Source organism: Argopecten irradians, chromosome 9 (genome assembly GCF_041381155.1).
Source record: "Argopecten irradians isolate NY chromosome 9, Ai_NY, whole genome shotgun sequence".
NCBI lineage: Eukaryota > Metazoa > Mollusca > Bivalvia > Pectinida > Pectinidae > Argopecten > Argopecten irradians.
Window position 1 is genome coordinate 31,124,284 of NC_091142.1, and position 14,330 is coordinate 31,138,613.

The 14,330-nt window shown below is 38.5% G+C and overlaps 1 protein-coding gene and 1 long non-coding RNA gene across 3 annotated transcripts in view; one reads left to right on the forward strand and one right to left on the reverse strand.

Moving 5' to 3' along the window:
• Window positions 1–6,345, reverse strand: part of LOC138332071 (uncharacterized) — a 43,802-nt gene extending 37,457 nt beyond the window's left edge. Inside the window, exon 1 of one of the 2 annotated variants that reach the window (XM_069280019.1) lies at window positions 6,238–6,345. The gene's annotated coding sequence lies outside the window, so the exon portion shown is untranslated. The other variant, XM_069280020.1, reaches the window with a different exon arrangement.
• Window positions 6,346–7,058: 713 nt separating this feature from the next.
• Window positions 7,059–14,330, forward strand: part of LOC138332075 (uncharacterized) — a 35,223-nt gene continuing 27,951 nt past the window's right edge. The window contains exon 1 of the long non-coding RNA XR_011209763.1: window positions 7,059–7,382. This is a non-coding gene — a long non-coding RNA (uncharacterized lncRNA). The remainder of the gene's footprint in view (window positions 7,383–14,330) is intronic.

Here is a 14,330-nt window from a genome sequence, read left to right on the forward strand (position 1 = left end):
CTTGGTGTCTTCGGCGGCATGCGTCAGTGATATAGCACTATAAAAAGGGCAACAGTTCCACTATACAAGACACTACATGAATATACTGCGGTCTCCCAAGGCACGCACCTCTCACAACATACACGCAACCCACAGCATACATGGAAGGCCGTCCAAACAAACAAACAAATATGATGTACTTTTTATGTCAAAATCATGAAATATTTCGGAAAATTGAGGCTTTAATAAGGGGTCTGTTGTATGGCCTAAATTGTTAGCCACTACTGTATACTGTGACTAAAAGTCAAATGACCGTTAATGCCCATGGGCCTCTTGTATTGTAATTTGTACTATTAATATCAACGGGAAACACCATGTAATCAAACTTACTTCTATACGATATTGTGAAGCTACAATTATAAAAAGACATGCCTACTTGCCCAATTAGTAACGATACATATACATGATGAGATGGAAGTACTTGTAATATTTGACTAGGCTAAGATTAGTTGAGCAAAAACTTCAAAAATATCAATAATATTTAAAGATAAGCCAACAAATACAAAACGTCATTGTTATGCTAGATATACACATTTCACTTTGGTCGATGTCACCAAATTATCTATCGTATCTAGATTTTATACACACCCTTATATATCACAAGTGGTAGGTTTTACTGCTCATGTTTCATTTTTATTGATAATGTACAGTACATCTTATATATAAATATGCCCATTTATATTGCGGATTTTATATAACGAGTGTTTATAAGTCAAATTCATTAAGACGCCCTCAAGTATACAATAAGACACAGCACAGCACAAATACATTGTATACAACAATCTCTCAAAAATAGGCACCACGCACTTCACACAACAATGACACAACATACACGGAGGCCGTTTTTTACATGACCCTGACTGATAATAGGACGTGAATTCAATTAAAAAAACCAAAGAATTCATAGTAATTTTTACACTCAATTTTAGTAAATTTTCTTTCACCCATTTAACCATTTTAGTAAATTTTCTTTCACCCATTTAACCTATCTACACGTATCCAGTAATGGGTATGCTTGAAAATATATATCTATAAAATAGTCTAAACACAAACACACTAATGTATAACGAATTGAAGACAATATTTATTTCCGTTCGCTCTATATTCACGTCCTATTTATCAACCAGTGTCACGTAAGGACGCTCTATATATACAATCAAACTTTTTGCATAACGAACTAAATGTTTATAAGCGAGTGTAAACTGACTGTAAACTGACGTGTTTTGCATGTGGTATGTTGAAGTACGAACGAACGATATCCCTTATATATGATGTGTCCGGTAACACTATATACAAATACTGTCTCTGTATGACTTGTTATCAATGTCACTAACATGATTTCTGTAACAATGGCTAAAGGAGTAAGTAGTTCCACGACAGCGGAGCGTGACTGGTATGCGTCTGCCAGGACCCCGGGTCATAAGTAACTTATTCCACAGTACCGGTACAAGTATTCCGGACGACGGAGACCGCTCGTTCGTAGTGGTGTCATGGGGATCATTGCTGGTTTTTGATATCATTAGAACTCCTGTGTCTACAGGTAAGCATATTTAATAGAAAAGGTTTAAATATGTTGAGCATTATGTCTTTTATAGTTTGATTGATTAGGGGTCACAGTTCTTACCTTATAAAGAATCGGATATTTATTTTATTTATAAATCATTTTTTAACGTGGACAATTTAATAGGAAATATAAAATAATACGGTATATACTTATCCATTATTTTGCAGGACCAAACAACCAAGAACTTACATGTTGCCCTTTTTCTCAAAATCTGCCGTATGTATTTTTCTTTTATCTTTGGTGGATAGAATATTATTGTTTGACCTTTAGGTGCCATACATAGTGTTTTGTATCATTTCAAGTGGCCGAGAGATTAAAATGTCTCGACATATTATCACAATTCCTTCACCTATGGGTCGCGAATGCGAATCCCAAGTTGGGGCAGTTGCCAGGCACTGACCGCTGGTGGGTGGTTTTTCTCCAGGTACTCCTCCAGCTTTCCTCCAACAAAAAACCTGGCACGTTCTTAAAAGACCCTGGTTGTAAATAGGACGTTAAACTAATAAACTAAATGTATTAAATTTAAAGATCCTTTTGTTTGTTTGTTTTTTGATTAATTAGTAAGTGTTTTATGATTACTGTCACTTTTCTCAATATTAAAATTGTACAAGGCTCTTTTGTATTCTTTATACTTTTGCTTACAAGGTTTATCTTCTTTCAATGCTGATTTTTTCCTCTGACATTCATCAGATTTTTGTAAATTACAAGTTAAAACATAACACAACGGTAAACATAAATCACGCTGTTTCAATATCAACCAGGTTTAAATTTTCAGACTTAAACTCAACTACATTGTATGTCATGAAAATTATTATTCTCCACCAGTAGATAATCAATAATTAAAGGCTAGTACCATTCGTACTAAAAAATGTAAAACTTCCCTCTCGGTCACAGGGATGTCATCCTTTCATTATTCTAAAACCAGAATTTTTACAGAATGACAATAATTTTCTACCGAGAGAATCAACTGTTTTATCCATATTTTACGTTCAACAATATCGCATATATCATCAGAAACTTAGTCAGCGGGTTGGTTAGTATTTATAGCTAAAGTATCATTTGCTATCATATCAAGTCTACAACCAGTTCGTGCATTTAGTAATATAAACTTTGCCTAGATCACCATATCTAATTAAAGAATCTTGTAGGATTTGAAACAAATCAATATCTCTTACTTAATCATTCTCATAAAATACACTGTTACACAGGGAAATAACAAAATGCTATGTATCTACATGTATCTATCGTTAAAAATCGTCATTTTTTTATCCATATTATATATACTAGTCCGCTAAACCTGCCTATATTATTAGGCTTTTTTATTTTTATTTTTTTTTGCCTAATATATAGTCTATATATTAGGCAAAAAAAATAAAAAAAGCCTAATAATATAGGCAGGTTTAGCGGACTAATTATATACTAGATCATAAATGTTTTCTACGACAGATATTCTATTTGATAAAACAAAATTTGATAGAATATTACTACACCGCCATCAATACCACTTTCCCTTGGGTATAAACAAATAATATCATATAACGTTCGACGACATTAAAAAAGACGTCTTTGTTACCCCATTGATGTTTTTTTTTTTTGTAATTGTTTTATTTTTTCCAACAGCAGTAATATATACAGACAAAAACAGTTTAATTAATTATTTTTAAATTATATAGCTTATCATAATGATATTCCTTCTAATTATGCACATTATTTCTTATCATCATTATCATTCTCACCAGATTTTCATTCACATTTAAAGGTTCATCCTCATCAGTCACAATTGATCCTCATCAACACACTCAAAATTATCATTCTCATATTAGTCATAGCCATTCATCCTCACTTTCACCAATCAAATCCTTTCATCATTTACATTTACTCATAATTTTTACAGTAATTCATCAATTTCCTCACTCATCCTCATCATCATGGCCACCCATCATCAATGCTGTAATCATTCATCATCATCCTCATCATTTTTATTATCCTCTCATCATCATTATCATTCATCATCCTTATCATTCATAATCCTAATCATTCATATCATCATTATCATTCATCAGCATCATCATATATAACTCATCCTTATTTTCATAATCACTCATCATTATCATAAGTCCTTTCAAATCTTCCTTAGTAATATTAATGATCCTAATTAATTAACTAAACATAATTGAGCTGTTGGTATAAATAAAGGCATCACACAACATTCATACCACTTGCACCACATACACGCACCTACTCGCACATACATGTATTCTATTTTTCTCACAAACGAGAAAAGTCCTCACTTACATACTCATCTTTACACACATACATACACATTAGAAGAAGCAAGAAAAGGAAAAGAGAAATAAAGACTAGTAGTAAACAATATATTGGGAAAGAAAGGAAGAGAACAGAGATAAAGGGGAAAGAGACTGGGCTAGAGACAAAAAACAAAAACAAAAAAAAACCTTTGATATTTTTCCATTAATATGGCATTTATGCTCGGTGAACATGAGCTTCGCTTGGAATTGTTAAGACGTATGTGTTAGAATTTTAAGAATACTTAGATAAAATAGAATAAAAAGATCAATAATAATCAAGCTTATGACTATGCCTGCCCTTATATATTACAGTTATGTAATAATATGTACCGGTATAAGTATATATTCATACAAAAAAAAAAAAAAAAAATAAATAAATACAGGAAATCAATGTGCTTATAATTTCACGAGTTTTTCCCATTTCCTCCATTCATTTTTACATTTCTGATGTGCAGTTTCACCATTGCTGCGAGCAATATGTATTTGAGTAGTATAATGCTCATGAATTAAATTAATAAGTGCATGTGGATTTAAAGCTTTATGTAGACATCTTGTTTTATATATGTAAAATTTTACTATGATTAAAATTTCATTATCTAGTCTATTTGTTGGAGAAGGTCTATCATTCAGACACATACCAAAAAGAAAACTTGGCTTATTATATTGAAATGGGATATACAAAGCATCTAAAAGTGTCTCTATAATTTGCAAAAATCTCTGAGTCTCCCTGCATTCCCATAAAATATGAACAATATTCTCATTTTCAAGATTACAGAGATTACATATTGGATTATTAACTAATCCTACTTTATATAAAAAAGAGTTTGTTGTTAAAATATTTTGAACTACCCTGTATTGAAACCATTGTAGCTTTGTGTTGTTAGTAACCTTGAAAGGATTGTTATATATTTTGTCCCAATTTAATTCAATTTCATCAAATATATACTCCCATTTTCTTCTACCAGGTGAAATAAAATCACCATTCATGGCCATAATCTTATAAAAATATTTTGTCCCTTTTAGGCTATTTATAAAACACAGTAAATTATTAGGAATAATTGGATAAAAATACTTCGTGATTTTCAAAATTTAGCCTACTTAGAAATGTTTTTAACAGATGAAATAAGACCTTGAAATTGAAGAAAATAATTAAAGGCTAGTACCATTCGTACTAAAAAATGTAAAACTTCCCTCTCGGTCACAGGGATGTCATCCTTTCATTATTCTAAAACCAGAATTTTTACAGAATGACAATAATTTTCTACCGAGAGAATCAACTGTTTTATCCATATTTTACGTTCAACAATATCGCATATATCATCAGAAACTTAGTCAGCGGGTTGGTTAGTATTTATAGCTAAAGTATCATTTGCTATCATATCAAATCTACAACCAGTTCGTGCATTTAGTAATATAAACTTTGCCTAGATCACCATATCTAATTAAAGAATCTTGTAGGATTTGAAAAACAAATCAATATCTCTTACTTAATCATTCTCATAAAATACACTGTTACACAGGGAAATAACAAAATGCTATATCTACATATTTTTGTTGCTTGCTACGAGCATTTCCATTGGCTAAAAAATTTACTTTATCAGCCCATAAAGGAAAAAAATGGCGTCGCCGTTTGTAACGTCGCTTCTGATTGGCTGAGATGACGGCGTAATACTTTCATAGACAAAAGAGTCCCAAAATGAATTTTAAATGTTGAAGAGATTATCTTTAGTAAATTGAATTATAAGGATTAATTTGAATAGATTTTTTATGTTATTGGAGATATAACACAAAAATCTGAGTGTACTCTCATCATAAACCGCTTCGCGGTTTATTTAGAGTACACTCAGATTTTTGTGTTATATCTCCATAACATAAAAAATCTATTCAAGTTAATCCTTAAGTATCTATCGTTAATATCGTCATTTTTTTTATCCATATTATATACTAGATCATAAATGTTTTCTACGACAGATATTCTATTTGATAAACAAAATTTGTAGAATATTACTACACCGCCATCAATACCACTTTCCCTTGGGTATAAACAAATAATATCATATAACGTTCGACGACATTAAAAAAGACGTCTTTGTTACCTAATTTACTCACGGGTCCCTTTCCTACATTCCATGAGATTGCTAATAAGACATTGCATGTGATACGCCACTCTCCGCGAGTCTCTATATTATATGGGCTGTAACTACATATGTAATTCTCAGGTCCCTGTGGTGAATATCAGGTGACAATATGTGACAAAAGACAGCGTATATCAAACGGTACGTAAATATTGACTTCCTATTATTTCCTAAAACATGTAACACTTACCTTATGAAAAATATGTTGATATCTGGTCCACACTACTTTTCGAGTAATGAGGGTTTTTTCCCAAGTTTAAGGTACCCCGGGTCATTTTTGTTTATACGGTTGTACCCATTAAACTTATGATGATATATTGTAAGCTTTTATTTAATGACAGACTTGGTGATTCTATATTGCTTGTTTTAGAAGAGTTTTCACAAAGTCCTCATACACAAAGCAGGTCTTTATGAAAACTTGCATTATCAGGATTATATTTATATTTGTAATGTCGAAATAATTACAAACGGTCAAACCATTCCAACGATATAAACGAAAGCTCACAACTGGAAAATTCCAAGTAAAGCTAGGCTATATATAGCCTATAGCTTAATTACGTATACCTAAAATGGCTTGCTGGGCCCCACTACGGGCACATTTAAGCTTACACACTACGCTTGTTTGTTTCTTGTACAGTTAATTTTGTTCATTAAAATTTTAGTATTAAAGTTAATCTAAATAAATGAAAGTGTTTGTTTCTTTTGGCAGGGCGATTTTATGATAACTCAGTGCTCCAGGTAAACCGTCCCTGAAGAGTTCAGATTATTTTATTTAATTACCTACCAAGTCGACGTACAAAATTACGTACATGTACAGTGTTCATGTAGTAGATCACTTATAAATCATTGGTCTTACCAGAGATTTATATATAATATTGGGATACATACTATTACGACAGAAAATTGTAAATATCAGTTAAAGAATTTCCCTTTGGTTGCCTCTTAGATTTTCCCGCACTTTTTGGTCATGTGGCCAAATAAAATTCGGAACTTTTCGGTATTTTGGATTGAACGTCAAAGAAAAATAACGAGGCTTCGAAAGGATCTTTTACCAGTGTCTGGAAGTGTAACCTAAATCAACATTAAGACAAATTTATATCTTTGTTTTAAAAAAATGACATGTTGAGAACTGACGCGGTTCATCTGCCTGCAAATTAGACGAAAGTTCTGCAACATATTTTTAGCGCAAAAACGGGTTTTGATCATGCCTGCTCGAAAGAAGAGGGGACCAACTAACGTTACTGCTGCCGACGAAATCTCTCCGTCGAAGAAAACCAAGACCAGCACTGCTGATAAACAGAATGGTGTTCGGATGAGAATCGTGATCGAACATTGGTATATAATTAACCTACTCCCTTAATACCTAAGATAATTATATCGTTTTTGCTGTTGTTAATTATGCATTTACTTGTATGACAACCAGTAGGGGTGATCGTATGATGGATGAGGGCCGATAATCTAATCCAGTAACCATAAGAGACGTACATTGGTCAAGCTAGCGGTGTATTTTTAGCCCACCATCATCAGATGGTGGGCTATTCAAATCGCTTTTTGTCCGTGGTCCGTCGTCCGTCCGTCCGTCCGTCCGTCCGTCCGTTAACAATTCTTGTTATCGCTATTTCTCAGAAAGTACTGAAGGGATCTGTCTCGTATTTCATATGTAGGTTCCCCTAGGGCCCTAGTTGTGCTTATTGAATTTTGGGACCAATCGGTCAACAAGATGGCCGCCAGGCAGCCATCTTGGATTTTGATACTTAAAGTTTGTTATCGCTATTTCTCAGAAAGTACTGAAGGGATCTGTCTCAAATTTCATATGTAGGTTCCCCTAGGGTCCTAGTTGTGCATATTGCATTTTGGGACCGATCGGTCAACAAGATGGCCGCCAGGCAGCCATCTTGGATTTTGATAGTTAAAGTTTGTTGTCGCTATTTCTCAGAAAGTACTGACGGGATCTGTCTCAAATTTTATATATAGGTTCCCCTAGGGTCCTAGTTGTGCATGTTGCGTTTTGGGACCGATCGGTCAACAGGATGGCCGCCAGGCAGCCATCTTGGATTTTGATAGTTAAAGTTTGTTATCGCTATTTCTCACAAAGTACTGAAGGGATCTTCTCAAATTTCATATGTAGGTTCCCCTAGGGTCCTAGTTGTGCATAATGCGTTTTGGGATCGATCGGTCAACAGGATGGCCGCCAGGCTGCCATCTTGGATTTTGATAGTTAAAGATTGTTATCGCTATTTCTCAGAAAGTATTGAATGAATCTGTCTGTATAATTTTGGCTCTGACCCCCCATAGTTGAAGTTTGTTACTGCTGTTTCTCAGGGTACTGAAGGGGCGTGAGCTTATGTCATGGCGCGGCCAATCGTCTAAATGTATAAATTTTGGCAATGACCCCCCAGGGGCAGGAGGGGCGGGGCCCAATAGGGGAAATAGAGGTAAATCCTTTAAATCGCTACTTGTCCTAGAGTTTGGCATGGATTGTAACCAAAATCAGCCACAAACATCCTTGGGGGAAGGGGAACAGAACTTGTATAAATTTTGGCGTAAAATTGGCTCTGATCCCCCAGGGGCAGGAGGGGCGGGGCCCAATAGGGGAAATAGAGGTAAATCCTTTAAATCGCTACTAGTCATAGAGTTTCTGCATGGATTGAACCAAATTTGGCCACAAACATCCTTGGGGGAAGGGGAACAGAACTTGTATAAATTTTGGCTCTGACCCCCCGGGGGCAGGAGGGGCGGGGCCCAATAGGGGAAATAGAGGTAAATCCTTTAAATCGCTACTAGTCATAGAGTTCTGCAGGAATTGGAACCAAATTTGGCCACAAACATCCTTGGGGGAAGGGGAACAGAACTTGTATAAATTTTGGCTCTGACCCCCCGGGGGCAGGAGGGGCGGGGCCCAATAGGGGAAATAGAGGTAAATCCTTTAAATCGCTACTTGTCCTAGAGTTTGGCATGGAATTGTAACCAAAATCAGCCACAAACATCCTTGGGGGAAGGGGAACAGAACTTGTATAAATTTTGGCTCTGATCCCCCAGGGGCAGGAGGGGCGGGGCCCAATAGGGGAAATAGAGGTAAATCCTTTAAATCGCTACTAGTCATAGAGTTGTGCATGGATTGTAACCAAATTTGGCCACAAACATCCTTGGGGGAAGGGGAACAGAACTTGTATAAATTTTGGCTCTGGCCCCCCGGGGGCAGGAGGGGCGGGGCCCAATAGGGGAAATAGAGGTAAATCCTTTAAATCGCTACTAGTCATAGAGTTCTGCATGGATTGGAACCAAATTTGGCCACAAACATCCTTGGGGGAAGGGGAACAGAACTTGTATAAATTTTGGCTCTGATCCCCCGGGGGCAGGAGGGGCGGGGCCCAATAGGGGAAATAGAGGTAAATCCTTTAAATCGCTACTTGTCCTAGAGTTTGGCATGGAATGTAACCAAAATCAGCCACAAACATCCTTGGGGGAAGGGGAACAGAACTTGTATAAATTTTGGCTCTGATCCCCCAGGGGCAGGAGGGGCGGGGCCCAATAGGGGAAATAGAGGTAAATCCTTTAAATCGCTACTAGTCATAGAGTTGTGAATGGAATGTACCCAAATTTGGCCACAAACATCCTTGGGGGAAGGGGAACAGAACTTGTATAAATTTTGGCTCTGGCCCCCCCGGGGGCAGGAGGGGCGGGGCCCAATAGGGGAAATAGAGGTAAATCCTTTAAATCGCTACTAGTCATAGAGTTCTGCATGGAATGGAACCAAATTTGGCCACAAACATCCTTGGGGGAAGGGGAACAGAACTTTTATAAATTTTGGCTCTGACCCCCCGGGGGCAGGAGGGGCGGGGCCCAATAGGGGAAATAGAGGTAAATCCTTTAAATCGCTACTAGTCATAGAGTTCTGCATGAATTGTAACCAAAATTAGCCACAAACATCCTTGGGGGAAGGGGAACAGAACTTGTATAAATTTTGGCTCTGATCCCCCCGGGGGCAGGAGGGGCGGGGCCCAATAGGGGAAATAGAGGTAAATCCTTTAAATCGCTACTTGTCCTAGAGTTTGGCATGGAATGTAACCAAATTTGGCCACAAACATCCTTGGGGGAAGGGGAACAGAACTTGTATAAATTTTGGCTCTGATCCCCCGGGGCAGGCAGGGGGGGCGGGGCCCAATAGGGGAAATAGAGGTAAATCCTTTAAATCGCTACTAGTCATAGAGTTCGCATGGAATGTAACCAAATTTGGCCACAAACATCCTTGGGGGAAGGGGAACAGAACTTGTATAAATTTTGGCTCTGGCCCCCCGGGGGCAGGAGGGGCGGGGCCCAATAGGGGAAATAGAGGTAAATCCTTTAAATCGCTACTAGTCATAGAGTTCTGCATGGAATGTAACCAAATTTGGCCACAAACATCCTTGGGGGAAGGGGAACAGAACTTGTATAAATTTTGGCTCTGACCCCCCCCGGGGGCAGGAGGGGCGGGGCCCAATAGGGGAAATAGAGGTAAATCCTTTAAATCGCTACTAGTCATAGAGTTCTGCATGGATTGGAACCAAATTTGGCCACAAACATCCTTGGGGGAAGGGGAACAGAACTTGTATAAATTTTGGCTCTGATCCCCCGGGGGCAGGAGGGGCGGGGCCCAATAGGGGAAATAGAGGTAAATCCTTTAAATCGCTACTTGTCCTAGAGTTTGGCATGGATTGTAACCAAAATCAGCCACAAACATCCTTGGGGGAAGGGGAACCGAACTTGTATAAATTTTGGCTCTGATCCCCCAGGGGCAGGAGGGGCGGGGCCCAATAGGGGAAATAGAGGTAAATCCTTTAAATCGCTACTAGTCATAGAGTTGTGAATGGAATGTACCCAAATTTGGCCACAAACATCCTTGGGGGAAGGGGAACAGAACTTGTATAAATTTTGGCTCTGGTCCCCTGGGGGCAGGAGGGGCGGGGCCCAATAGGGGAAATAGAGGCAAATCCTTTAAATCGCTACAAGTCATAGAGTTCTGAATGGAATGGAACCAAATTTGGCCACAAACATCCTTGGGGGAAGGGGAACAGAACTTGTATAAATTTTGGCTCTGACCCCCCGGGGGCAGGAGGGGCGGGGCCCAACAGGGGTAATAGAGGTAAATCCTTTAAATCGCTACTAGTCATAGAGTTCTGCATGGAATGTAACCAAATTCAGCCACAAACATCCTTGGGGGAAGGGGAACAGAACTTGTATAAATTTTGGCTCTGATCACCCGGGGGCAGGAGGGGCGGGGCCCAATAGGGGAAATAGAGGTAAATCCTTTAAATCGCTACTAGTCATAGAGTTCTGAATGGAATGTAACCAAATTTGGCCACAAACATCCTTTGGGGAAGGGGAACAGAACTTGTATAAATTTTGGCTCTGGCCCCCCCGGGGGCAGGAGGGGCGGGGCCCAATAGGGGAAATAGAGGTAAATCCTTTAAATCGCTACTAGTCATAGAGTTCTGCATGGATTGTAACCAAATTTGGCCACAAACATCCTTGGGGGAAGGGGAACAGAACTTGTATAAATTTTGGCTCTGACCCCCCCCGGGGGCAGGAGGGGCGGGGCCCAATAGGGGAAATAGAGGTAAATCCTTTAAATCGCTACTAGTCATAGAGTTCTGCAGGAATTGGAACCAAATTTGGCCACAAACATCCTTGGGGGAAGGGGAACAGAACTTGTATAAATTTTGGCTCTGGCCCCCCGGGGGCTGGAGGGGCGGAGCCTAATAGGGGAAATAGAGGTAAATCCTTTAAATCGCTACTAGTCACAGAGTTCCGCATGGAATGTAACCAAATTTGGCCAGAAATATCCTTGGGAGAATAAGAACTGAGTTTGTATAAATTTTGGCTCTGGTCCCGGGGGGCAGGAGGGGCGGGGCCCAATAGGGGAAATAGAGGTAAATTCTTTAAATCGCTACTAGTCATAGAGTTCTGTATGGATTGTAACCAAATTTGGCCACAAACATCCTTGGGGGAAGGGGAACAGAACTTGTATAAGTTTTGGCTCTGGCCCCCCAGGGGCAGGACGGGTGGGGCCCAATAGGGGAAATAGAGGTAAATCCTATAAATTGCTAAAATAAATTGTCCTAGAGTTTTGCTTGGATTGTGACCAAATTTGGCCGCAAACATCCTTGGGGGAAGGGGAACAGAACTTGTATAAATTTTGGCTCTGACCCCCTGGGGGCAGGAGGGGTGGGGCCTAATAGGGGATTTAGAGGTTAATATCAAAATTCCTTCAGAAAAGAAACAATGAACCTGTATTCAGAACATTACTTGGCATTACAAACCAGGTGAGCGATACAGGCCCTCTGGGCCTCTTGTTTTTATAGTATAGTATGTTGCAAAAGTTTGAAAAGCAGAGAAAAGATCCCTCTTTCCATTGTCAGACATAGATCATTCTTTGGTGGGCGCCAAGATCCCTCTGGGATCTCTTGTTTTAAATGTCGTAGTTGCGAGTCGGTATAGCGATACTCGGTCACATGTTGAGGCAAAGTAACACGGGGTAATGGATATTTTGCCAATTTGCTTTGTTCTTTACGTTTTTGTTATCTAAGTTAGCCTACTTGGATTAATGAAAATGGATGTTGTCACAACATTTTTAGCTCACCTGGTCCGAAGGACCGAGGTGAGCTTATGGGATACCGCAGCGTCCGTCGTCTGTCGTCCGTCAACAATCGACTTCTTCTCCATAACCGCTGGTCGGATTTCAACAAAATTTGACTGGTAGCATCCTTATGGGCTACTAACTGAAAATTGTACAAATGATGGGGCTGACCCCCTAGGGGTCTGAGGGGCGGGGCCAAAAGGGGTCAATTTGGCTATTTCCATATAAAAGACTTCTTCTCTGAAACCAAGCATGGGATAGCACCCATACTGCAATGGTAGCATCCTTATAGGGTAGGGATTCAAAATTGTACAAATGATGGGGCTGACCCCCCGGGGGCCTTTTAGGGGCGTGGCCAAAAGGGGTCAATTTGGCTATTTCCATATAAACGACTTCTTCTCTGAAACCTACTCCAACAATGTTAGAGGTATAGCACGACGAGACACTTTTGATCATTACGTCGTGTCTAACCTCTAACAATCGAGGCAGGATTCACACGGCGCAGAAATGGGCTCGATATAAATTCAAAATTTCAAGTGGTGTTTACACACTAACCTTTTATATCCTGAAAGAATTATCCCAAATCATGTTAAATCCAAAATTCAAAACGTCACTATTGCACTGTTATACCGAATTTAGACATTTCTATACCCCCACCACTATTTGTAAGTCTACCTGGTCGCTATTTTTACTCGGTTGTTACAAATTACGGAATGGTGATTGAAAGTAAAAGTATCATTATCTATGAAATATTTTGCAGTACAGAGGACTCCACATAATCGAATAACGGTTATTCGAATATTTCGGTTATTTGCATAAAATTCTGCGGTCCCGATTTTTCCCTTCTTTATCTTTGTTTTTCAACTCCGTGTATTTGCATAGACTTTTACATGACCTCCGGTTATTTGAATAAAATATTTGGGAAATTCTAAAAATAAAATCGAATATTTTTCAATTTTGCAATATATTTTTAGCGAAATTCGCCGATATATGTTTCAAGATACTTCGCTTTTACTAGAAATCATCCTGGTAACAGATTAACGTTGTCGTATGGCTTGTTATTTTATGCATGAATCTGCAAAGGTATTCGACGCTGTTACGATTTACATCAGCAGCGGTTGATCATAACTTTAGTATATTCACTGACTCAAACATCTAATTAAAGCACTTGCACTTTCAAATATGTTTATTTATTAACGTAACGTACCTTAGTTCGCGATCGGTTGGAGAAACCATGCTTCCTTACAACAATCGCCATTCATGAGTAGTCTCGTTCAACCAGAGTCTTGTTGACTACGACAGACATGTGCGTATCAAGCGTCTCGTTGAACGAGACATAAAAGCATGCAAAGTCGGCGTGCAATGACTACCGCAAGTTTCGTACATTATGTAAGCTTAGGATACAAAAGATAATTGCTACGTTGTTTCATTGCTACTTGATCATGAATATGCATTAATTTCTGAAATGTTATCAAGCTATTCGCCGTATAGATCAACAATACAAGGAGAATTCTCAAAACACATTTAGGTCGAGTGAACGCATGGCTTCATCACCTGCCGCCATTTTCGAATTCATATAGGCCTAAGCTTACATGTGTAAAAACAACACTACTAGTTGATCGGCACTTTGAAGTTTAATCACGATCGTAAGTTCATTTTGCCAGGCA